At 42.3% G+C, this 27,361-nt stretch overlaps 1 long non-coding RNA gene across 2 annotated transcripts; it reads right to left on the bottom strand.

Moving 5' to 3' along the window:
• Nucleotides 1–14,111: 14,111 nt before the first annotated feature.
• LOC309542797 lies at nucleotides 14,112–25,890 on the bottom strand. Of its 2 annotated transcripts, none has more exons than XR_014224443.1 (3): nucleotides 25,862–25,890; nucleotides 17,064–17,269; nucleotides 14,112–14,459 (listed from the first exon to the last, which is right to left on the bottom strand). It is a non-coding gene; the product is annotated as an uncharacterized lncRNA (long non-coding RNA). The 2 variants fall into 2 exon arrangements; XR_014224444.1 differs by lacking the exon at nucleotides 14,112–14,459 and adding an exon at nucleotides 15,614–16,047.
• Nucleotides 25,891–27,361: the final 1,471 nt, after the last annotated feature.

The following is a 27,361-nucleotide window of genomic DNA, read 5'->3' as shown; positions in this document are numbered from 1 at the left end:
GCGTAAAGTTCTAGATTTAAATAAATGTCATAATTTCCATGGGCAGTATATCACGCTCTGGTTATATTTTCAGCAATGCAGTTCAGTTGTGGGCCAAAAGTATACATATAGCCTTTCCCTATTTTATTAGCAATGTGTCATATATTTAGTAGAATGAACACTCTTGCTTTTGAAGTTTTCCCATACTCCTCTTGCATGACAGCAATCCCTGAAATAAATGGGTTATCTGCTGAACCAGTACGTTTAGTCTGATTATTCCAGGGATTCCCAAACTGTATGCTGGAGTTGAAGTGTGCCTTGAATAATTGAGATGCCCTATTGGCTACACTCACCTTCTATGCCTTTTGGAATGGATAAGACCCTTGTGGCACTGATCTAACTCATACTGATAAATGGTTAGTAACATCCTCCCAAGGGCAGGAGGAAGCTTACCCCAGAATTCTCAATCCAGCTAAGAAGTTCTGAAGAATCACCGTTTCCCAGAACATATGAGCCCATCCATCCTTGATTCCTCACTGTCTGTGCATAAGGGACAGTGAGACACGGAAGCAAAGAAAACACATTTGCTCCATATTCAAGAATTATCCCTGCCCATTGTTTTGGAAGCTGACTGCAAAAGCACCCACACAACTTTTCGAGCTAAAATTATGCATTAATTATTATAATTAATTATGATCTTTATTTATATCCCACCTTTGCCCCAGAACTGGGACTCCGGGCGGCTCACAAAAAATTACAAGAAACATGGATAAAACACAAAAAGCTAAAAAGTATATAAAAGATAATATTTAAAAGTAATTAAACTTGAATTAAAATGATACATTAAAAAGTAAGTTTGTAAAATCTAGTAAACAAGTTCAGTATAAACAAAAGCACAACACTATTAAAATCCATTTTCTTATAAAGTCAGTTCCCCAAAGGCCACTGGAATAAAATGGTCTTCAGATGCCAACAGAAGGACAAGAAGAAAGCTAGTCTAGGAGAGTTACAAGCCTGGGAACAGCCACTGAAAAGGTCCTCTCCTGCATCCTCACCAAACAGGCATGTGAGGTTGGTAGGGCTGAGAGAAGGATGTCCCGCAAAGATCTCAAAGCCAGGTAGGTTTGTACTGACTGTTTCCTGCTTGGCAGGGGGTTGGACTCGATGGCCCTTGTGGTCTCTTCCAACTCTATGATTCTATGATTCTATGATTCTATGATTCTATGATTCTATGACTTTGTCCATCACTTTTCCACTGCACCAGTCATGGACTATTGTGGGTGGGGTAAACTTCACACTAGCAGACCTTTTATTGCCCCCCCCCCCGCCATGAATACACTATTTTGCAGTTTTCCAGCACTCTGTGTATGCATGAAGGTTAGCTCTCAAGACACAGGATTGCGCCATCAGGCACCACTGGATTCCCTCTATTCCTTGGTGCCTGCAAAGAACATTGCACAGTGGAGAAAGGTCTATCATTGATACAAGGAATCCTATCCAAAGCTAACTATGGAAAACCCAGTGTGCCTACTAATCTACCCAAAACTTTTAAAAACAATATCCGGCTATGGATGGAACTGAATGGCCAGGAAAGTGTAAGTATTGATTTGAAAAAAGTCTCCCAGTGGTTTAGCCCTTGTAATCATTGGGAATGTATTTTAGGAGCCAAACAGCTACAAACTCCAGCAGGCAAAATACGATTGGAAACAAATTGTCAGCTATTGTTTCAGTCACCCGTTGACCATTATCACTTTTGATATTCATTAAAGTTATGTGTGAAGAAAATGATGGCTCAATTCTGTTTGGTGGCTTCAGAGGAGCAAGCCGGCTGCAGCTGAGTTAACAGCAGGCTGCATAACTGTGCTAGGCTGTCAAACAGACTTAGCTTCATTTCATATTTATTGGCTAGCCAGTGAGCTAGCCAAAGCAGTGAGATGGATTTTTTTAAAAAATAATGAAATCAATTGTACAGCAGGAGGAGGAAAGCTCCCCCCCCCATGCCATCTGAGCGCTGTAACATCTCTGGGAACTGTATATCCAGCCTAATGATGTTATGGTGGACTCAAAAGCTTGGTCACTATTTTGTGGCATTTTGTATGGTCATAATGAAGGGACTTGGGGGGTTTCAAAATAGAAGCTTAGCCATTTGAGTGCTAATGTAACGGCTCCTTCCCGTAGGAGCCAACCCAGGCACTTCAGTCATCATCCGAGACCCTTCTCTGTGTCCCATTTCCCAAAAAAGTGTAGATGGTGGAGACTAAATGGACTTTCTCTGTAATGGCGCCCTGTCTTTGGAACACTTTCCCCAGGGAGGCACACTTGACACCAATTTTACTATCATTTCAGCACCAGATAAAAACATTTCTATTGCCTAATACTCATGGGAAAGTTTGGTGATCTTTTTGCTACAGTTACTTAATCCAAACTTCTGTTGTTGCAGTTTTACTGGTATTAACTATTTTAAAATATGGTTTTATTACTGCATTACTGCATTACTTATACTTTTAGAGGGCTGAATTTGGCCTCTGGGCCTGAGATGCCCCATCGCTGATCAGAAGCTCTCCATTAATTTCTAAAGGAGAGTTTAGCTAACACTTCCTCTTTTATAGGTCAAACATAATGCCATTATACTTAATTTAAAATATTTATAGACCACCTTTCTGAGTAAAATTCTCACAAGGTGGCTTACATAATAGCAGCTGTTTAAGGTGCCAGCTTCAAAAAAAGAATAAACAGAATAGAATCAGAAATATAATACAGTGCTTCCAAGCCACCCATGATACTGATATTGTGTGTGCATTTGTGTGTACTGACCTCAGAGTCCTTTGCAGATTCCAGCAGATCCCAGCTCCTGTTCAGCAATGCTTAAGGATGGGGAAGACATTTGTTTGGTCCACATTTTAATGCAAATGCACCAACTCTCCTTCCCCAGACCAATATGCAAACCAAAACACAACAACTCTTCAAAATAGGCACGTGCACTTCTATGAGGTTCCCCAGCTAAAAGTTATTAAAATACCTAGATTCGTGAAATTAATGTATAAAATGCTTTATATTAGGAGAAATTGCTGGTGGATCTGTGCCTAGAAAAATGTATATATTAGCCAAACGTTTTGCAAAAATCAGTATGAATTTTCCTGCAGGTTTTTTTTAAAAAAATTGTAAACTGATGAGCCACACTGAAAAATGAAAGAATGAAAAGAACCAAAAAGAACTGAAAGATTCATCCATACCTAGCCATGAACCCAGTGCACCATTGCATTGGCAGTGTTCTGCTGCTATAATGGTTCTGCTGCCATTTCACGCCTCTGAATCAGTGGTAACAGAATGTCTGTGAACATCCTCAGTAAGTCAGTGCTGCGCAGGAGCACCAGACTGGCTCCACCAGTGCATCTTCCTTGCAATAATCTCTCTGCCATTTTGTTGTGTGTTTTTTTTAAAGATATTTATTAAAGTTTCCAATTTTTTACAAACAAAAAGAAAAAACAAACATAAAAATATTAAAAACACATAAATTTCACAACTTATTTTCTTGTAACTTATTTCCCCGACCTCCTCATACCTCCCCTTCTTTTATACCCAGTTTAAATTGTTTATACAGCAAATCCTTATCTCAACATCTTAAATTGTTGTAGCTTTAAATTCTTGCTTACAAAAAGAAAGTCATTTTGTCATAGTTACAGCTTGAAACCACTAAATTTCAATCCAACATCATTCAACATTCCTTAATTTTACAATATTTTTGTAGATAGTCCTTAAATTTTTTCCAGTCTTCTTCTGCCGACTCTTCTCCCTGGTCACGGATTCTGCCAGTCATTTCTGCCAGTCCCATACAGTCAATCAGCTTCATCTGCCAATCTCTCTGCCATTTTGATCTTCTAGCTACGCAGCAGTGACCCACCTTCCAGAATGCTAGCATAGTGACTCCACTCCACCAGTGAGTTGCTTCTGAGGCTACCATTATGTTTCTCCACTGCAGTCAAGCTTCGCAGCAATCTTACGCCCAACCAGCTCCTGGATACAACTGCTCTATTAATAAAAAATGATATTACAGAATCATAGATGCAAATCCTGTGCTCTTCTTCTGATCTATCAGACCCAAGGAAAGTCCTGCTGGCCATGAATTCTCAACTGTAGATAAGCTCCCACCATGTGCCATGGAGCAAAAAGGAAACAGAGCCACCTTGGTTTGCAAACACCAGACATTTAAGGCCATCTACTGCCACTGCAGGCCAAAGACTCGTCACATATGTTTCCTTTAAAGGACAAGAGTCAAGGGTTAGAGGAACGTTCAGGGGCTGGCATTCACAGTGAGAAAGAGCAGAGATGGCAAAGACTCAGCTATATGAAAATGGAAAAGCGGCGGAAACGACTGGCAGAATCCGAGACCAGGGAGAAGAGTCGGTGGAAGAAGATTGGAGGAAATTTAAAACTTATTTACAGAAACATTGTAAAATTTTTGAATGCTGATGACATTGAAATGAATTGAAGGGGTTCTAGCAACAAGGTAAAATGTAAGATGGGATTGATAATAGACAAACTAATAGGATATGAATTTGCTGAACCAATTCTTAAAAGGGATACAAAAAAGGGAGGAATGAGGAAGTCAGGAAAATAAGTTAACTAAAGATGAGAAAACAAAAAAGAGGGAGTTTTGTTTTCTTTTATATGTGTTTTTTCTTTTTCTTTTTTGTGTTTAAAGTTTGTATTTTTGTATTCTGTAATTTTGTATTTTTCTGAACTTTTCTATTGATAAAACTTAATAAAATATTATTTTTAAAAAAAGAAAATGGAAAAGCAACCAAGTACTTAGTTACTCAGTAATTGCCATCAACCAGGTACCCTCCAGATGTTCTGGACTATGACTCCCATTAGTCGCAACTGGCACAGTTGTGATGGCTGGGGCCGATGGGAGTTGTGGTCCAACATCTTTAAGATACCAGGTTGGTGGATGCTGGCTTAAATTGAAAGGGGGCAGGGTTAGAAGGGTCTTAACCTTCTAAAAAATAGTAGCTAAGGGAGCAGCAAAATGCAAGAAGGCTGGGCCCTCTCTCATTGCCATTCAAGCCTGAAATGCATCAGAGACAACACCTTGCCGACAAAGGTCCATATAGTTAAAGCCATGGTTTTCCCAGTTGTGATGTATGGGAGTGAGAGCTGGACCATAAAGAAGGCTGATCGCCAAAGAATGGATGCTTTTGAATTACGGTGCTGGAGGAGACTCTTGAGAGTCCCATGGACTGCAAGAAGATCAAACCTCTCCATTCTGAAGGAAATCAGCCCTGAGTGCTCACTGGAAGGACAGATCCTGAAGCTGAGGCTCCAGTACTTTGGCCACCTCATGAGAAGAGAAGACTCCCTGGAAAAGACCCTGATGTTGGGAAAGATGGAGGGCACAAGGAGAAGGGGACGACAGAGGACAAGATGGTTGGACAGTGTTCTCGAAGCTACCAGCATGAGTTTGACCAAACTGCGGGAGGCAGTGGAAGACAGGAGGGCCTGGCGTGCTCTGGTCCATGGGGTCATGAAGAGTCGGACACGACTAAACGACTAAACAACAAACAACACACACTAACTGCTGCAACCTTTTTGCTCAGTACAATCCCCACAATTCTTTTCTCTCTCTTGACATGCAAACAATATGAAGGCAAGGACTTATCTGACAGCTGTTCAGTGGTGCCTCCCAGAATCAAAATATTTCAAGATGAGGACTAGATGCACTGATTGTTCTAGACATAGTTATTTGAAATCTTGAAGCTAAACACAAGCACTTGCTTTTTATTTTGCCTCGCATTTCAGTTGTTCTCATCTTATTTGTTCCCATTTTAATCAATTAGCCTCCTGATAGTGGGGGCAAATAGTGATTGAGCATTTGCAGGTGTCTGCATGCCTTCATCCAACATTTAGCTATTAGCCATCTGACCCACTGGCAAGGTAAGTTATACCCTGGCAAAACAGAATACATTGGTACCTCTGGATGCGAACGGGATCCGTTCCAGAGCCCCATTTGCATCCTGAAGCGAATGTAAGATGTGGCTGCGCATCTACGCAGGTGCGGGCCGCGTTTCACCACCTCCACGCATGCGCGTGATGTCATTTTGAGGGTCTGCACATGCGCAAGCGGCGAAACCCAGAAGTAATGCACTCCGTTTCTTCCGGGTCACTGCGGAGCGCAACCCAAAAATATTGAAACTGAAGCATATTCATCCCAAGGTATGACTATAATCTATATTTTTTTAGTCTGTTTAACTGCAGACACAAGAACTCAGAACTTTGCACTCACAGAAAACTGGGCCCGGGAAGGAACAACTTTGAGACACACTATGGAACAGTTGTTTGGTTCAGTAGCAACAAACAGCAATAGTGCTTTACTGTAGTTGTTGCATGAAGACTTTGATCAGTAAAGCTGTACAATGTCATTATGTAAAGAAAGAAAGAGAAAGAAGGAAGGATAATGAACAGGTCATACAGTAGCTGAGGCTCTTATATATCCAAATGCACAAGCCTAGAATACATTTTTCTATTTATTTAAGGAGCTGCCCCTTATTCCAGAACAGGGAGCTCTGAAATCAATCTTGTGATTTCTCTCCTTTTTTCCTGGAGTCCTGTGGTCCATCAATGCATTTAGATGAACAAAACAAGAGTGCCTGCTCAGGATTTCTTAACAGATAAGACATAAATTATCTGTGTTAAATGATTCCCAAGAATGGCTTGCTGGATCATATCAATGTCACCTGAGTCAAGAATTTGTAGAAAAATCCAAGCAACCGGCAGATGCTAAGTTACTAGTCACTGATTTACCATGAGTCTAACATTTCCACACCACTGTTCCTTAACATCATAATGTTGTGAAATATAATGAAAGCATTTTGTTTCCAAACACTACAGGTTCATGAGGTTGTAGACATGTAGACATGTTGGCTGTGACCCAGGCTTTGCAAGGACGCACTTTCCCCTGCTTTCTGGCTGCAGGTTCTTGACCATGGTGGCTGGTGCCCACTGAGACTGGCAGGGCAGAAGGCAGAGAGACCAACAGTGGGTGGAACCAGAGCCAATGATAGGCAGAGCCACCTTCCAATTGGTTGTAAGTAAGAAGGCAGACAGGGACGCAGGTGGTGCTGCGGGTTAAACCACAGAGCCTAGGACTTGCCAATCAGAAGGTCAGCGGTTCAAATCCCCGCGATGGGGTGAGCTCCCGTTGCTTGGTCCCTGCTCCTGCCCACCTAGCAGTTTGAATGCATGTCAAAGTGCAAGTAGATAAATAGGTACCGCTCCGGTGGGAAGGTAAACTGTGTTTCCATGCACTGCTTTGGTTCACCAGAAGCGGCTTAGTCCTGCTGGCCACATGACCAGCTGTACGCTGGCTCCCTCGGCCAATAAAGTAAGATGAGCGCCACAACCCCAGAGTCGGCCACGACTAGACCCATTACCTTTACCTAAGAAGGCAGACATGTGGGGACTGGCTGAGGGCAGGCTGAGGTTGGTGCGTAGTGTCCCATTTACCCTTCTGAACCAGCCCCCACTGGTTCTTGTCCATTGGAGGCTGCTTTCTCAAGCCCCTGAGATAGCCTGGCAGTTAGGCTTATTTTGGTCAGCAATGACTCAAAAACTCAATTGCATATGCTCAACAAATTGTGTGGCCCTCTTGATCAGAGGCTTTGCCCTCACCATATCCTGTATATTTGAAACTGTGGTCTGGCAACTATACATTTGGCATTGGTAGCATCTTAGATGAATGAGGAGTGTAGCCTGTTAAAATGCACTTTCCTTGCATATGCATAAAAAAAGAAATTGGAATTAGGTCCACATTTCCAATGACTGCCAACACATTCTGTGGATTAATTCCCACTAAACCTAATTGTTGGGCTGTTTCAAACTCATCTAGCAGCATTCACACAAAGTACAATACGAGAACCTTTGCCAAGACCCTTTCAAATTTGGGCCATTCCCCAAAAAATATCTATTGTGGTGCCTTGGACAGCAAAGTATATCCAACATCCATCCCCCTGAGCTATTTTGGCTTATTTTGTTTGGCTTGGCAAGGCTAAAGTATAAATCATGAATCAGGAGAAAACTTGCCAATCTGTATTTGGAGGAAACCATAATGGTAGGCAGTAAAACTTGTTGTTTGTCACTGCTCATTCACTGAAAATGAATTTGTTCCTATGGTAACTGGTATTCCCATGTCCAATAGGATTAAGGTGCTGATGCAACATGACAATTAAGGACGTGAACAATGTTAAGGACATAAAACCAATTGTGTATGTTACTGGATGGGACATAAAAAAGAAGATGTTATTACAATAATGGGAGACAAAGTAGACACCTTAATATTTTCTCTGTAAAAGTAGCAGCGACTGGTATACTCAAAATTTGTTCCCTAGGAAGATCAAGAATACATTTTACTTGGCCTGTCAACATACAGAACATTGTTTCAAAATGATGACAACTGACTGCCCCTTTGCATAATAACAGCCAAGTTCTTTTAGGACAGCTTTCCCCAGTGTGGTGTCCTTCCCAACCGCCTGGTGTTTCTGGACTGTGACTGACATCAATCCTGACCAATGGCAATGCTGGGTGGGAATAATGGGGACCTGGGAGTCCAAAATATATGGAGCGTTCCAGGTGGAGAAAGACGGTTCAAAGCAGAGTTCCTGCAACTCATTTTATGTCACTTATGAAACAATTGTTGACAAGATGCAGTTTTCAGGTGGTGTCGTGCACATTAGTAATGAGATCCCTATTAAGAGACTTTAAACATTTCTCACTTTCAGTTGCGCCAATGGTAAAAAGCAGGCCTAGGTAAGCACAGCCACCCAAAGGCATGAATTGGCAACGTGTTTAGTCACACTTTTTCAAGAGAGTGCCATTTTGGCACTACATATATGTTGCTGCCTTGCCAAGGACTACCTTGAGTGTTGGCTGGTGGTAACACCATCTACAGTGGTACCTCGGGTTACAAACGCTTCAGGTTACAGATGCTTCAGGTTACAGACTCCCCTAACCCAGAAATAGTACCTCGAGTTAAGAACTTTGCTTCAGGATGAAAACAGAAATTGTGCGGCAGCAGCAGGAGGCCCCATTAGCTAAAGTGGTACCTCAGGTTAAGAACAGTTTCAGGTTAAGAACAGGCCTCCAGAACGAATTAAGTTCTTAACCTGAGGTACCACTGTATAAGATCTCTTTAAGATTCTACATATGTGGCAATTAGGAAAGGAACGGGCTCACATTTCCATGCTTTTAAAAAGGTGATTTACACATGCACATGCCCTTCACACCCAACGCAAAACACATAGACATTCTACTCGGGTATCTTTGTGGCGTGAGAAACTGCCCACAATCTCTGGAAAACTCATTAAAATGGTTGCTTATGTTCCTCTCCAACTAAAAAGGAAAACTCTGTTTACTGCCAAGATTAGGTTGTTAGAAATTTCAGTGGATTTCTTCTTCCTCCTCCTGCTTTTGATTACTCGTAAGTTTTTGTAGTGTAAAAGTAAATTGCAGTAACTGCATAAATTCAAGGAGCTTTTCGTTTGGAGCACTGAAATTTTATCACAGGCCATTTACCTTCCTATCATCATTCCTGTATATGGAAATGGTTGAAAAAGATACAGTATGTTAATGAATCCTGCCAACTTTCAGCTCTTCTCTTTGTTTGTCCCAGCCTTCTCTATGCCAGCTTTACAATCACCTCCTGCCAGATTTGAGCTTTGAAAATTAACATATTTTGTATATGACATATGTTTGAAATTAGCAGGAAATGCAGCCAAGAGCTAGAAATTAACCACAAAAAAGTTTTTATCAAACATTTGGGAGACAGAAAAGAATTTTGTTGGCTTCAAACATTAGGACACACTATTGTCTATTAAATTAATTCAATATGTATCACTTAGAAACTGACAGCATAATGTTGCCTGCCTGCCCGCCTGCATCTGTTCCTCTGTTTAAGATAAAATTATACATTTGTGTGCATGAGAGTTCTCTGTGGGTGTGTACACACACACACACACACACACACACACACACACACACACACACCATGCCTGGTGCATCTTTTCCATTTCTCTAATTACACGTGCCACATCTTAAGCACTGTCTCTGCTTGGTATAAAGCCATTTTGCAATGGTGATTCAGGTCTTGCTGCCCAACACGGTTGGTTCATTCATGAGGCAAGCTGAGACAATTGTCTTCGGTGGTGAGTGTGGGAGAGAGTGGTGAGTTGAGCCTCGCACCTCCTTGCCTGGGATTTGTCCACTGAACTTCATGGTATTCAATTCATAGTTCATAATCAAATTTTCAAATGAATGTTAATGCATCGTCCTAAGCCTGCACTATTGACAATGGGGAGGAAATAAATGCCAAGTGGAAAGGATTTTTGTTTTTTCTACAAATATTAAAATGCAACATTCTTTTTAATAATATTGGGGGTGGGGGTGCAAATCCCTTAAGCACCCAGACTTGGAAGACGGGAACCATCCTTAGTGGAAAGATCAGAGCATAATTTAGTGTGTGATACTGGCACGAATAAGTGCTGACAAGGGAATTCTCTGAATCCTCCAAGCACCTGAAATTTAAGCAGCATGTTTAGCAACAAATATATTTCTTCCCCTCCCAGAAGTATATAGCCACTCACTTTTCATTTTTGCTAATGTATCGCAGTGCTTGCTAATACATTATGCAAACTGTAGTTTACTTCCTGAACTTAAATGGCAAACTGATTTTTTGGCTTCCATTCATTCAGCTCCCTTTGCTGCTTAGGGAAAGTCATCTTTTCACACGGAGCCTCAGTCTAGGCAAATGCGACCACAACAGTTGCCACACACGTGCTGCATGATTCATTCGCCCAGAGCCTACATCAAATCGTTATAATTTCAGCATTACATCACGCCTGTCATTTCTGAAGCCTGTTTTCCTTTCTGGTTTTTCCTGCTCTTACCCCCAGCCAGCCTGCTAAAATATGCTGGAGTGCCTATGTTTCAATGCTCTGATTCCTGTCTTGCTATTACAGTAGATTCAAGATGGGTCTTAGGCAAGGTATGAAAAGCAGAATAAAATTACAGAGGATGATAGCCCAGATTCATAAACAAGAATATTATTTACTCCTGCCCCAATATAGCTCATACTGAAATTATTTAAATTTGTGATTCAGATGCTGAACTAAAATAGTGACAACCAGCTGAGGTTTTGCTAGAAATGAATAGTTATGTGCTCATTCTATGCTATGTCAGCCATGGAACTTCTCTAGCAGCTTACAGTAAGTATGTGCAGATCTCCATCAAATATCATTGAGTCTCACAGTCTGAAATTCAGTAAAAATTGACTTTCTTTTCCAGCATAGCTGTGAGGAGGCAACTGGAAGCTTTCAATTTAACCACAAGTTATTATTTTGACCCAAGCCGGAACTGTTGTTAATCTTCGCTATGGTTTAAGAAAATAAGCCAAGACAAACCATAGTTTGAAGTTGGCTTGCATCCCTAAACCATAATTAAGACTGACCGCAGTTTGTCTGATTTGGGGTATAATGAGGCCAGTTGACATGCCTGAGGCTCATTCACATATTGCAAAGCCATAGTTTAGTGTTATACCTAAATGAAGCCAATCTGGTGATTTCCTTCACCTAAAGGGGATTTGCAGAGTCTCGCACATAGGAGTCAATTCATTAGAATAATTTAATTATTGCTATTATAAAGGACACATGAAGAGGTGAAAAATTATGGAACCATATGGCTTAACACAGCCCACATCACTGATGTGTCTGGCAGCCACACCCTCCCACAGTTCATCCATTTGGTGTGCATGAGAAGGGTCTCTACATGTATAGTAATGCGCATGTGCAAAGCTCCTCCACACAGAGGGGGATCCTGAGCCAATCAGGTATGTGGATAGAGCTCCTTCTCATGTGCACTGACTGCATGGGTGGTGGGGAACATGAGTGCCTGGTGTGTTGGTGGGAGATGGGACCCTCACACATTATTTGATTGCATGAGAGGATCATCTGTGTTGGCTTTCACTGAACAAAATTCAAAATGTCTTAAACATGGACACCACTGAGAATGAGCTATAGACTATGGTGCAAGCCACACCAAAGCCTCCTTCATTTGTGAGACATTGCTGTGCTGGTATTTTCCTCAAATGCAATTGCCGCTCCGGGGAACTACAAGACTGTATCTCAGGCACAGGCAAACTCAGCCCTCCAGATGTTTTGGGACTACAACTCCCATCATCTTTAGCTAACAGGACCAGTGGTCAGGGATGATGGGAGTTGAAGTCTCAAAACATCTGGAGGGCTGAGCTTGCCTATGCCTGCTGTATCTCCTTGTTTATAATGCAGTTTCATACTGCAAGCCATTGGGAAATGCTCTAAAAGCCGCTAATAGTGCTAATCTGCTAATCCTTCAATGGGCTTGCTTCGCAAAACGAAAAAAACCGCTAGACGAAGAGAATCACAGAATGGATTCTTTTCGTCTTGCGAGGCACCACTGTAGTTGCAAATTGGGCTGCTGGTGGGGGGATGTTTGAAAGGTCAATTCCTTTCTTTGATTTAGGTAAACATATGCCCACCTGCGCAGTCATTTGCACATAAAGTTAGTGTGCCTTCGCCCCCTTTTTCCTTAAAGCTGAACACATAAATATTATATAGTAAATACACATGAAATAAAGCTAATTGAAATCTCTGCCTTGTGCTTAATAGCAGGGTATTGATTGAAGTTGGACAGAGTGTGGTGTGTTACAGTGTTCTTGTACTCACTTTTTGCAACTGCACTAGATAGATGATGCATGGTCAAAGACTGTTGCACATTAATCGTGACTCACCACAATTTGCAGAGCAGGCAGTATTTTCCATGTGTGATATATGACCGTACAGAACTGTGGAGAATAGGATGCATTTTAAAAGGTGTAATGGGAATTGGGGGTTGCTTGTGTGTAAGTTGCCGCCACTCTCGGTGAGGTTGCCTGGATAAACCTTTCCCTGGCTGGACAGTCCGGATTCCACGCCTGTCTCAGTCACTGGCAGAATCCGTCAGTGGGCGTTTCCTGAACTTCTTCCAACATAAAAGTTCCTTGACGGATAGTCTCCGCCTAGCCTCCCTGCGCGGAAGTCTTCTGCGCAGGGTGGGTGTGGGCAGTGGAGGACCAATGCTCTCCCCGCTGGTCTCTGGCGAAGAGTCCTGGAGCCATCCCTCCGAAACCCGCCTCTGCCCGCCTTTTTCCCTGGTGTAACGCTGATTTCCTTCCCCGGTCACTGAGTCCCCTCTTTTCCTGCTGGGACCTTCTCCGGCATCGCTCGGGAGCCCTTCCACCACTCCTGACTGCGATGGCAGTTCCCTGACAAAAGGGGACACACATGCCCAAACAAGGAAGGAAGAAATCACTGATATCCCTCCAGCTCCATTTTGAAAAATGAAGGTTTCAGGGAAAGAACCCTCCTGCTAGGTGGCTATCCAGTGGTTGACAATAAAATGGAGGATCAAACTTCATTCCCACAGACTCACTCCCACTCATAACAATATGCCATAGTTATTATAGCACATGGCTGGTTCACATGAAAATCACAACAGTGCAAGGACAATAAAATAAGTAAAATGAGACCAAAAAAATCAAGTGCTAAAGGGCTAGAACTAGTAGCATTACTACATGTTGGGACCTACACCATGTGACTCATGGGTAGCAGTTAGGGAGAAACTAGGTTCAGTTTGCCTTTAAAGAACAGTCTACCTAATTCACATTTCCCCAAACAATACGAGAACTAAAACAGTAATCCTTTAAAATTTGCACTTCTCCAAATTTTTCAATGCACTTTTCCAGCATTTCGTCTACAAAAATGCATATACTGGGGTAAAGTTGGCATAAAAATGCATAAATTAATGAAAACAACATACAAAAATGCATTATATTAGGGGAAATTCCTTTGCAAAAATGTACAATTAGACCAAATAACATACAAAACATAAGAAACTCACATTAATATGCTGATGAATTTTCATGAGGACTTTTTAAAAAATTGCAAACTGATGTGGAAATGTGGAGAACTGACTTTAAGATTGGAAAAATGAGAAACAGAGAGAAACCAAAATGGGCAGATTCTCTCATCCTCACTGATGAGCAAGAAAGAGGCTGCAGTACCATAAAATAATGCTAATGTTGATCATACTAGTATCATCAGCTTGTCCCAGAATGTCTTGGCTAAGGAGCAAATCTTGGTCAAGAAACAGAACCCAAGGAAACATTTTCTGCTGTACAGGTTACTGTAGCTCACAGAATCAAACCATAGGTGAATTGTCTATAGTTAAATGCATTGTGGTCTAGGATAAATGGCAATAATAGGGAGGTGCAATGGAAAAAGTGCAGCTAAGGAAGTCAAAGTGATTAGTAATCTAAGCAGTTTGGGAAGAGGAGTGGCATCTTCCAGGAAAAGCATTTTCAGCAGAATCATTCACTCACTGGCAGAGGTAGCTCCTTCTTAGAAATACCTTTCTTCCTAAAAAAAGTGACATTTCTTGGAACAGTTTCAAAATGTGATGGATCAACACCAGTGCAGTGGTAGAGCTTGCTGATATTTAATGGCTACAGAGATTCTTTTTAGTGCCACCACTTCCCTAGCCAGAGAATCCTTTAGCCTGAGTAGAAGAATTTCTAATAAAATTAAGTTACAGATAGCTTACATGAATGTAGAGGCCTCTTTCTTTTATAAACCATTGACATTAGTGCCCTCTAATCTGGCATTTTTCCCAGCTCGAAAGCTGCTAATAGCACTTTATTTCTTTTGCTATTCCATTTTTTTTGTTCATAATATCTAGCACACTGATGTGTGGGGAAAACATTGTCCGATAAAAATGTCCTGATCTTATCTTAGCTAATGAATTAAATCTAGGGGTCACTGTGAGAATGCCATATTTAATAGAGGTCTTAAAGCACTGCACTAAATAAATACCTTTCATCTTGGTAACCCTATGACCTAAATTTTTAATTGCTGGAATAAGCGGCTTCTGCTTTAAATGGATTCGGCAGAGATGTGAAGCTGTTGTTAGGTTACTTAGTACAAACGCTCACTGATGTGCAGACTGGAAGATCCTGGGTGCATACATAATCAATAATGCATCTTGCAAGTCTGGCAGAGTTCAATTGCCATATCTATTAGACCTTGACTTCTAGTATCGTCCTTTAAAATAATTAGCCAGCCTTTCTGGGGCAAAATGTATGGTACATTAACAAAGTGGTGGCATAGCATGTAAAAGCTGTTTACCACCGCTCCTCCAGAACCGTGACCCAATGGTCCATTGTTACTCATTGCTACGTGTAATTCCATGTTCGGGGTGGGGGCAGGATGAAGAAATTGCAAAGTTTTCACTGCTAGTATCTTCTTCATATTATATTATTATTCATTTCATTTTATGAATCACTTCCCATGGAGCATCCCAAAGCAATTTCACAATACAATAAAAAGTAAAACAATTGCATATATAAAAACAATTGAAAATCGCTGCATATATAGAAGCAATTAAAAGAATTACTTATATTCAAACAACATCAGTTACTCAAGAGTTGTGGTGTGATATTTTATTTCCTAAAAATGTTTATCTCCCATCAATGGTTACCAGCAACTCTTCAGCAAACTTGAGCAGGCACATCAGGTGTCTTCCCAATATGGTGGGATTATTGTCTTTTGATAGTAATCATTTCAAGATTTGCTGCACAAATCTAAAATCGCCATATGCAAATGTTATATAAATCGATGACCACCTTTGTCCTCCCTTCCGGTGTTGCAAATTCTCTATTTGTGACACCGGCCACCCAGTATCTAAATCCCAAACAGTACTATCCTACTAATTAGCCTGGCATTGTGACGATCTAGAACAGCTCACTAATGGGGAAGGGGACTGCGCATGCCTGATATACACATGACCATTAGCTATGCTCCAGCTTGCACACATTTAGTATTAGTGTAAAAGGGCCCTGAACCAGTACAGGTGGATATGCTTAGGAGCACTTTGCACAACTGGGAACCTCGGCGCAAACAGGATTCCACTGGAACACAGAGACCTGATGTTTACGTGATGAAGCATGGCCTACAAATTAGAGGAATAAAATAACACAACTAAAAAAATAAATATAAAAAGCAATGTAGAACAATTAAGCAAAAAGGAACCAATATAAAACCAGAGTGAAACATTGATGCAGAAACCCATTTAAACCAGCAGCAAGTTGAATACTCAGTAATGAGTCTCAGCTTGACAGCACAGCTAAACACAGATAAAAATAATTAACTTTCAAGCCGTTAATGATGGAGCCAAATATTTACATACCTTAGGAGCGTTTCCACAAATATGAGGCCACCAACAAGAAGACCCTGCCTCTAGTGCCTGACAATATCATTGATCTTCATTGTGGGCTGTGTGCAGGGCCTCTGAGTGAGGCTGACCTTAAGGTGCAGGCAGGTTCATATTGCTGCAAGCAGTCCTTCAAATAACCTGCCCCCAAACCATTTTGCTTTTTAGCCCATGGAAGGTCTGTGGCTTGTATTAAACTTAGTTTGATACCCAGAGTAGATGCACTGAAATTAGTTCATTTCCATTCATTTCAGTTCTGGAAATTAATGGAAATGATGTACCGTATTTTTCGCCCTATAGGACGCGCTTTTTCCCCTCCAAAAATGAAGGGGAAATCTGGGTGCGTCCTATGGGGCGAATGCAGGCTTTTGCTGAAGCTTGGACAGCTTCAGGAAGACATCCGCAGCGTGGGGAACCTTGCAGGAGTTCCCCGCAAGGCTCCCCACGCTGCGGATAGCAGCCTGCCGCCCCGCGGGGGGGGGGGTGCCCTGATGCAGAGCACCCCTCGCGCCGGGCAGACATTGGCCAGCCCCACAAGCTCGGGGGACAGCAGGGAGGTGCAGCGCCGCCATCCCGCTGTTCCTCGACCTGGTTCTGTTTCCCCGACCTGCTTTTGGGGGGGAAATAAAGGGGGGAATTTCCTTTATTTCCCCCCCAAAAAACTAGGTGCGTCCTATGGGACGGAGCGTCCTATGGGACGAAAAATATGGTAACTGTGGATACAACTGTGTGCGCACCAAAGAGCGTGTACATACCTCAAATTATTTTGAACCTTTTCAGCACCAAAGATGTCTTGCCGTAACCTCTGAGTCTTGCACAAACAGAAATCAAGGCAGAAGTTTCTTTGTGGAACAGAAAGGTAATTTTCCAACTGGACTTATATGGTGTACCACCAACAGCATTATCAAACCAGCTGTAGTGTGTGCAGAGCTTCTCATTTTTATTCATGTACGCCAACCTCCTGCAAATATAGCAGAAACAGAATGTAAAAATAAGTTAATGCTCAAAGCCAAACCTGCTAAAATTAGTTAACCAAATTACATTAAACTCTCCATCTGCTTGTTACAGTATCCTGACAACGACAGCAGCAAAGCAAATTTGCTGACTGGTTTATTGAGTGTGCCACTTGTTCAAAATAGAAAATTAAAACAAAGTTCTCCCCTGCAGTACATATTATTTGTACCCTAATGCTACATTTATACAAATACTGTTTTCTTGGAATGGCTGCATATTTATTCATCATGTTTTTTCCCAAGCTGACTCCAAAAGCTTCTCCTACTCCCCACAGTAATGCCGCAATTATCATTTTAATCATAATAATTTATGTTGTTTATCGTGAACAACTATAAAACACAGCTTTCTTTCTATTTTACCTTTGGGCCCCATCAACTGATGCTGAGAAATTTCATTTCCCAAGCTGAATAGACCATCGCACCTTTATTTGTACTAAAAGCTCTGGCAAAAAGGGGGGGGAGCATTTCCTCATATACCTACAGAAAAATCTTACAAGAGTGAAACCATCAGTGAGAGAGTAGCACTCTTAGAGATACTGCTAGCTTTATATTTAAGCATTAAGGCTGTAAAGCTAGTCAAACTGACCTAGCGGTTTGAAGTTAATGGGACTTACTTTTGAGTAGGCCTGCACGTGCAACACTGTAATGTTGAATATATTAATCCTCATATTGTTTAAATAACCCTGGAAGACAATAGCCTGGATCCAGAAATGATCAAACACAATATGTGGTTGCGTGCAACTAGTGTCATGCTCTACACCAAGCCTGGCCAAACTTGGCCCTCCAGCTGTTTTGGGACTACAATTCCCATCATCCCTGACCACTGGTACTGTTAGCTAGGGATGATGGGAGTTGTATTCCCAAAACAGCTGGAGGGCCAAGTTTGGCCATGCCTGCTCTACACACTCACTCATTGTCACTTATATAAATTGATATTCCTGTTTGTTCAGAGGTGCTTCCACATTTCTCCAGTGTGGGGTTGCTGTGGGTTACATTGCATTCGTCTTTGCTTGCCTGGACTGTAGATGGCTTGCTGAACTTATCCACAGGCAGCGGCAGCCAATGCTGGAATGCATGCAGTAAAGGTAGAACTTAAGATTTGTTCCTTTTCTCCTAGTATATATGGGCAGGTGGAAATAAGCATGCACACAAATCCTTAGCACTTGGGCAAAGCAGGTACTGGATTGAGAAGTCTCTCCTGGTTTCATGATCCTCAGTGTGTGTGCTGGTCCAGTGGGTTACTCAAGAGGCAAGGTCCAAGTCTGGTCCGTGGTCAAAGGTGCAACGTGGAGGCAGTCCATAGTAGCTGAAGCTGAGTGCAGGGCAGGAAGTCAGGTGAAGTCAGGGACAGGCATGCAAGCAGGGAGCCAGGGCAGGTCAGGAGCTCAGGTAAGCAGGACAGGGTTCAGGCAGGAACTAGCAACCAACAATGTTGCTCCTGCAACTTGGGACTGGGACTGGCCGGCTTTGATCTGCCCCGAGGCATAGGGCGGCCCTGATCTTCTGGTAACTCGCTTCTCCTGGCCTGGAGGCGAGCACTCCTCCTGCGGGAACTTTGTACCCTCCGCCTCTCTGCCCTGAGCCTCTGCAGCTGAGGAGAGGCTGGAGGGTTACCGGACCCAGAGGCAACCTCACCTTCCTCTGTCGGGGCTGAGAGTGGAGCACCTGCAGGCAATGGGTTCTCCATCACCCCAGGAGCCAGAGCAGACTCAGCTGATGCTTGCACCTGAGGATCCGGCACAGGTGAGGACCCTTCAGGCTCATGCCCCAGCCCCGGCTCAGCTGGTTCTGGAGGCGGGGGATCCTGTGCCGGCTGGGATCCCTCGGGTTCAGAATCCGTGTCTGAATCCCAGGCCATCACAGTGTGCTAGTAATAATAATAATTTATCTACTTCCATTCATCCAAAGATCTCAGGGCAGTTCACAAGATAAAAATACAGGATTAAAGCACAAAATAAATACAGTGGTGCCCCGCAAGACGAATGCCTCGCAAGACGGAAAACCCGCAAGACGAAAGGGTTTTCCGTTTGCGAGTTGCTTCGCAAGACGAATTTCCCTATGGGCTTGCTTCGCAAGACGAAAGCCCATAGGGAAATCTCCGGGGACCTGTTTTAAATTGCTGGCGGTCGGGAGCAAAGCCTCCCCTCTGGCCTTCAGAAGAGGTCCAGGAAGGCTGGCGGGGGCCGAAAGGCTTTGCTCCCCACCGCCAGCATTTTAAAAGCAGTCTGGCATAGCAGGGAAGCGCTTCCCGCTATCCCGGATGGCTTTTGAAGGCAGGCGGGGGGGGAGCAAAGACTTTCGCCCCCCGCCCGCCTTCAGAAGAGGTCCAGGACCTCTTCTGAAGGCTGGCGGGGGGCAAAAGTCTTTGTCCCCCCCCTGCCTGCCTTCCCAGAGGCTTTTAAATAGCCCCGGACAGCGGAGAAGTCCTCCGCTGTCCCGGGGCGATTTTAAAATGCCGCCCGCCAGCATTTTAAGATCGCCCCGGACAGCGGAGAAGTCCTCCGCTGTCCCGGGTTTTTTTTAAAATTCTGGGGGTCGGAAGAAAAGCCCTTGTCCCCCCCCCCAGCCTTCAGAAGAGGTCGGGGGACAGACTGTCCCTGGACCTGGTCTGAAGGCGGTTTCCATAGGAACGCATTGATTGATTTTCAATGCATTCCTATGGGAAACCGTGCATCGCAAAACGAAAAACTCGCAAGAAGAAAAAACTTGCGGAGCGAATTAATTTCGTCTTGCGAGGCACCACTGTAATTAAACCTGGGAAAAACAAAAACCCTCTCTTCCATAAACATTTTTAAAAGGCCATAGAATATTAATCAGCCAAAGGCCTGGTTGAGGAAGAACATTTTTGCCTGGCTCCTAAAGATGTATAATGAAGGCACCAGGGAACCCTCCCTGGGGAGAGCATTCCCCAGACAGGGAGCCACTACAGAAAAGGCCTGTTCTCATTTTTGACACCCTCCAGACTTCACGTGGAGGAGGCCCATGAAGAAGGGCCTCAGATTCTGATCACAGCCTATGGTTCAGTTTATTTAGGGAGATGCAGTCCTTGAGGTATTGTGGCACACTAATAAATACATATTGTCAATGATTTCTGCTGGATTTGGGTTCATTGGGTGTGAGAAGTGGCTCTAAATGCAAGCATATGGGGCCCTTCTGGGGGGGATCATACACATAAGAGCACTTCACAGAACTGACACAATTACAGTGGGGTGGTGGTAGTTAGGGATATACACAATAGGGTTTGTGTGGACCTCTCAGTTAATTGCCTGTTTGTCAGTCAATGGCTAAGCTAACTCTTTCAGCAACATATATTTCCATGGGAGTACATTATAGAGCAGAGACGCAGGTGGCGCTGTGGGTTAAACCACAGAGCCTAGGACTTGCCGATCAGAAGGTCAGCAGTTCGAATCCCCGTGATGGGCTGAGCTACCATTGCTCAGTCCCTGCTCCTGCCAACCTAGCAGTTCGAAAGCACGTCAAAGTGCAAGTAGATAAATAGGTACCGCTCCAGTGGGAAGGTAAACGGCGTTTCCGTGCGCTGCTCTGGTTTGCCAGAAGCGGCTTAGTCATGCTGGCCCCATGACCCGGAAGCTGTACGCCGGCTCCCTCGGCCAATAAAGCAAGATGAGCGTTTTGTAATCTGGTGCTTTCCAGATGTTTTGAACTACAACTCCCATAAGACCAAACCAGAATGGCTGTTCTGACTGGAGCTGAAGACTTAAAAATAGAAATGGTAAGAGTTTCATTTCAATTGTTTAACCCTGAAGAGAACAACGAAGTATAGAGTAGATGAGTTTAATATAATATATAATAAGTGCACCCTGAGAATCTTGTTGAAGAGGATTAGTCTTCAGGATGGAAGGGGACCCTGATCTCTTCCCCTCTCTTACCTCAGCACATAATGATCAGCTACAGACCACTAATGAAGTTTATGAGGATTATTGCCTATAATCCCTAGTGTAAAATTAGTTTGGTAAGCAGTTATCAATTTCCTTTGGAAAAAACCCATAGCTTTGTGGTAAAGTCTCACACACTAAAGGTTAGTTTCTCCAGACAGGGGTGGTGGGGGAAAACCTCTCTCCTGAAACCACAGAGATTTAGTGCCCATCAGCGCAGGCATGAACAAGCTAGGTGGATCTTTGGTCTGACTTGGTATAAGGCCAGGGTTCCAAAACTGTGGGTTTCATGGTTTGCCTGTTAAGAACAGTGGCTGTCAACAGTGGGCTCAGCATATTAAATGTTCATGTTGATTTTTTCAGCGCTTCTTTTAATTTTTATTGCTTCTTTTATTTCTTGTATGGTATTTATTCCTGATTGTGTTCAATATTGTATTTTATGGAATTCAAATTGTAAAGTAAAAAAAATACAATATTAAAAAAATAAAAGAAGCACTAAATATATAATTAAAAACCATACAGCATTTAGCACAACCCATTACAATTGCTACAACAGGCAGAAAAATCATTAAGTCTTGGCCCTCCAAGACTCTTGGCAATTTTCAAGTGGTCTTTGGTGGATGGGAGTTTGGGAACCACTGGGATAAGTTATCTTCCTATAATGTTCCTAATTGTCTAGCAAGCTTTTCATAGCAGGATGTTGCATTGACATGAAACTACAAATTGGTGCTGATATGGTACTCCTTGTATATAATTTGGTGTGTGGGGGGGAATCCAGTATGCATCTGCACAAGGGAATTATTTTGCTCATATGGGATCTGTTTTGACTCAAGACTGCAATTATCCCTTGCTTATTTGGATGACAGCATTGGGAATGGAAGCAGAAGATAAAGACATTTTCCAGAGGAAGGTAGTCTCTTGCTGCAAAGGCAAAGAGTTTTGTGGTACTGCACCAAATTGATTATGGCATTAAGCTTTTGTGGGCTGCAGTCCACTTTATCAGATGCATGAAGTGGCCTCCTCAGTTGCAGGTGTGTGTGAATCTTCTGCTGAAAATAGCCTCATCCCACCAAAGCTGGCATTTACCCTCCCTGGTAAAACTTATGGACATATAGAGCTATTCTGGGAACTGTTGGGAGGATCAAGAGAAAAACCCATGAAGTTCCAAGAATCATATGTGGTTTCCCTTGTCTGTTGGAGAAGTATGCTGAAAGAGCCACAAATTATTATTCCAAAACCAAAGTGGGATTGCAAGTTACATTACGGGCTTCCACAAAATAATATACAATTCCATCTTAGTGCTTGTCAGAAAGCATACACACATACAAAATGGTTTCTAAAATGGTTTTAAATACCTTGCTCAGATTTTGGATGGGTAACAGGCAATTTCATACACAATTGTGTATTATAAGGTATTGGCCAAAATCCAAAGATTCACAAAACAATTTCTGCATGCCCTTATGGTTTCTTGAACAAGCTCTATGACATAAAGCAAACTGCTTTTGAAACTTTCAAGAGTTGCCATTCAAAGGGGATTGGGGTATCCATAATTCTACTGGGCATGTCCTAGCTGACCTCAAGCAACTCTTTGGATCTCTGCCATTGATTATAATCTAGATGGAGTTACTGTAGGTATAACTAAAACCACTGAGGCCTATGCACTTAGTGAGCTGAATTCTGTGCAGTGATTGTGATGACTGAATATATATCAACAGTCATAAAACCCTCATTTCTTGCAAACCATGGGAAATGTGCTTTTGTAAGAAAATGTCTTCATACAACCTGTATATTTTATGTACAAACAAGGTTTTGAGGGTATGTATGTGGCTATATTCTGTTTCAATTTTAAACTGAGTGCAGCTGCAGTAAATTTAGTTGTGTTAGAATATGCAGTGGGCCTCTTTCCTTCTAAATAAATGTACTGCCTGATCCTAGCCATATTTAGTTGGAAGCAACTTGTATTAATTTCAGCAACATTTAAATCCCAATTAAGTACAGTCAGAATTGTAGCCTTAATTTTACATTTGGACGGAGTTCTTTTTGGAGTAGCTTTATGGCAAAACAGATCGTGACCAACGTCATGCCACCTGCATAAACAACTTTCTCCGTACAGCTTGCCCTGAAAGATCTTTCCCAGGCTCCACAGAGGAGAACAATGTTGCTGTTTCCTTTCCAGTACAATAGAAGCCAATGCAGAACCAAGGAGTAAAACTCAAGGTGATAGTTTAAGCTGGACACTTATTACAAAGTCTTGGAAAGAACTTTTTTTTTTTTTTTTTGCAGAAAACAAGTTTGTGGATATGCATGTAATATTGGCAAGATAATAATATAGAAATCCCAGCACTGCTGTTTCTGCTTCAAATTGTATCAACAATTACACAGAACGCAGAAACGAACAATTGCCATACAGTAATACTTAAACAACAGCCAGAACTTCCTGTCTTACATTGTCTTGCAGTTACTTCCTACCAAAATAGAACTAAGCAATGTCATTGTTCCAAAAATGACAAACCCTCAACTGTTTGAGAAGACCTAAATCTTTTTTTGTTTAGTGTAAATTTCTTCCTCTACAGTAGTCACCAAATTTCCCTCATCCATTATCCCACCACTGAAGCTGCCAATTATTCCAATAGTTTAGAACAAGTACTGGTATATAAGTAGCAGTTAATATGTTTCATACTAAGTTCTAGTGCTTTAAAAATAAGAAAAGAAGTAGTTTTGGGTTTAATATAATGTACTAATGGCTTGTATCAAATGTAGGACTAAATCACTCATTTTGTCACTCATTTCTACTAGCACAATGGAACTTTCCCCATCTCTCCTCTTCTCCCTCCCCCCTCTAAATCTGTTCTGGGGTTTCTCCCAACCCTTTGGAGCATATCTGGGGAGGGGAAAAGTTCCTTTGTGCAAGCATAAACCCTCATGGAAGAAGGGCAGTGGATGGCGCCTGTATACAGGTAACTCTCAGCTTACACGGGTTATTTTCCGGGTATAACACCTAAAGCCATGATTGTGTATAGTCAAAACACACTGGGTTCTATGGTGGGTGAGATTGCCAGAGTATTTTTTCCTGGATGCCTACTTCCTTTCTGCTCCCTATTTAATGTTTTAAAAAACTTTTTTGCAAAGCACGTAAAGCTGAATGTACACAAGTTACATGTACATAAGACGCGAGCTACTTGTATTTTAGAAATTGGACCTACAACAAAATGTTGTGCTGTGCCTCCTATATGCTGCAACACTCATGTTCTCCATACCCTGGTCTTCTTTCTACATTGCTCCTCCTTACCCCACCTTCTCCTGCCTCTTTGTTTCCTCTTCCCACATAAACAACTGTTTTCTCATTAATTGTTTGCAAAGTGTTTCATAGAATCATAGACTTGGAAGGGACCATGAGCGTCATCTAGTCAAACCCCTGCCACGCAGGAACCTTTTATCCAATGTGGGGCTTGAACCCACCACCCTGAAAGCCTCATGCTTTACCGACTGAGCTATGTTGAGCAGGATATGCATGCTACACAACATGGATAACTAACTCCCACATTTGCACTGAGCTACTTTCCTCTCAAATGTTGCTCTACTTCTGTATTCTTGTAGTAAGACAGCTCCTTGCAGGCCTTCCACATCTATTTTGAGTTCTGAGCAGGCAACTCCTGGGCCCCATTGGGCAAGGCAGGTTCTTCTTATACTGTAAGCTATTTGTTCATGCCGAAATCAGTTTCAGATCTCTTTGAGCCCTGGGAGCAATTGGATCCAAGTGTGTTTTGTGGTCACTGACCAGGGCTAGAAAAGTGATGCCATCCTCTTCAGTGTTGGTGCTTGGATTGGGGTCAAAACACCTGATATAAGTGCTTATTTATGACTCTTAAAAAATCCCAACAGGGCGTTTTTTTACATATATTAAAGGACTGTATTGGGCAAAATAAGCTGGGCTCCTGAGAACGTTGGTAAGATCATTTACCCCAAACCTCTGCAGCTATTGTTGTTGCACTTGGAACCATTAATAATAAGTGGGGAAAGTTGTGTTTCTGATTACGTTTCATCGTATGCCAAGGCAGCTGCTGGTGCGGTAGCAATCTGCAGCAAATTAGATGGCAGTTAAAGTGAGATTTTCCACAATCAAGAACAAAGCAGGGCCAGTTAGTATAAGGACAGCTTGTTCTTGTTGCTAATGTGCTTAAAAACTTGCTGTGCATAATTTGAAACAGCTCCTGTGTAAGGATTCTGACTCTGGTTTCTGTGGTCTAGAGCTAAATCAAAACCAAATGGAGGAGGTTGAAGAAGATGATGACAAATTAGATACTGACATCTTCTGCTCTGGCTACAGGGATTATTCTTCTTTTTCATTCTGACTATTGATTTAAAAGTTAATTTCCCACAATATTAAAATACTTAATGGAAGACAGATGACTGAAACCTGGAATCCCCAGCCAGCTAGTTGCTGAAGGAAATCTCAGACAAACTACCCTGTACATCCAATACAAATTATTTAAAGATGTAATAAACTGTTATGGAAAAAGTTGTTGAGCGCCTCCTTAATGCTTGGTTGAATGAAACACTGAGAGCTTCAAGCGAAACATTTCTCCATCCACCAACTGGACATAATGAAAGCAATATGCAGCCCAAAGACTGGCACTCTTTGACCTGATACTTTTCTCACTCAACAAGGCAGTAGAGTCAATGTCAATGGTATGGAAGCTTGGCTCTTTTCTGCAGGACCTACAGCTCTGTGCTGTCCTTATCTTCAAAGGTATAAGAGGAGAGATGGAGAACCTATGGTCCTTCAGATGTTGTTGGACTTCACCTCTCATCAGCCCTGGCCACCATCGTCAATGGTCAGGAAAAATGGAAGTTGCAGTTCAACATATTCTGCATCTTTTGTGTACAGAAAGACGACACAAACAAACAAATGCACACAAACAGTCCTTCAGATGCACGCTGCAGCTGTTGGGAGCCAGTTTTCTATTATACACTCCCATGCCACCATGTTACTAGACTGTTGATTGTATAAGAGTCTTATTACTGTCGTTGCATATATTGGTAATAACTTCTTGGGTTGATGGTTGTGTTTGAGTCTATGAAGGGCTGCCTTTTAAGCTGGTCTAGAATATCTCATCTGAATGCACCAGGTTAGCAGTTTGGCCCTCAAAATATAAGGGTTGATTTTCAGCTTATCAGTCTTATACACACAGGTTTGAAACTGTATTTGCATGCAAAAACATAATTGCCCAACTCAAGATACTTCAATAAAGCTTCATTGCTCAAAGGCAGCCTTTGCTTTTCCCATCCTGATGGCTACCAGATATTTTGGCCTACGATTCCCATTGGCTCCAGGCAGCATGACCAGGAACCTCAATGGTCATCTGCCAAGGCAGGAAATCCACTGCTGCAGAATCCCTGTTAGGTGTCTAGCCACCCCCTATGTAAAACCACTAATGAATGGAAGTCCACTGTCTTCTAAAGCACTCTGCTGCTCCACTCTCAAACAGTTTGAAACATTTTTCATATTTCTTGTAATTTGAACCACTGGCTCTGGTCCTACCTCTGGAGAAACAGGAAACACCCCCTCCCCGCCCACATCTATGTGACAACTTTTCAAATATTTGAAGTTGGCTAGTGTATCACCTTTTACTCATTTGCTCTTCAGGCTTAAACATGCCAAACTCCCTCCTCTCACAAGAAAATTCACAAGAACTTCCTTGTCACTCTCTTATGGACACACCCCAATTTGCCAATATCTTTCTTAAGATGAACACAGCACTCAAGCTAAGTTCTGAATAACATAATTGAGCTTGAAGGCAGCACAGAAGACCACAATCCTTTTACTGATGCTTTTGCAATTTTGGTCACATGTTTCACTTCCCTTTTCAGAAATACACAAACCACCAACCACAAAATCTACACTTGCCTGATACAAATAACAATTTTGATGGGATCCGCTTCTTTTTTATGAAGAGGACCCAAGATCACAGATCATTTCTCTTCTCAGTGAAATGCTGTCCCTTTTTGATATATTGGACAAACCTGACAGCATCAGCTATGGAATCTGTGGCACCTGTCATCTAGAATGGAAGAAATTTCAATGCAAGTATTATTGAAAGTCTGGTGTTTGAATTCTCACTTTCCCTAAGACAAAGAACTTTT

Source organism: Podarcis vaucheri, assembly GCF_965113315.1.
Source record: "Podarcis vaucheri genome assembly, chromosome: 11".
Taxonomy (NCBI): Eukaryota; Metazoa; Chordata; class Lepidosauria; order Squamata; family Lacertidae; genus Podarcis; species Podarcis vaucheri.
The sequence above is the reverse complement of the archived record's forward strand: the minus strand, read 5'-3'. Positions and strand labels throughout refer to the sequence as shown.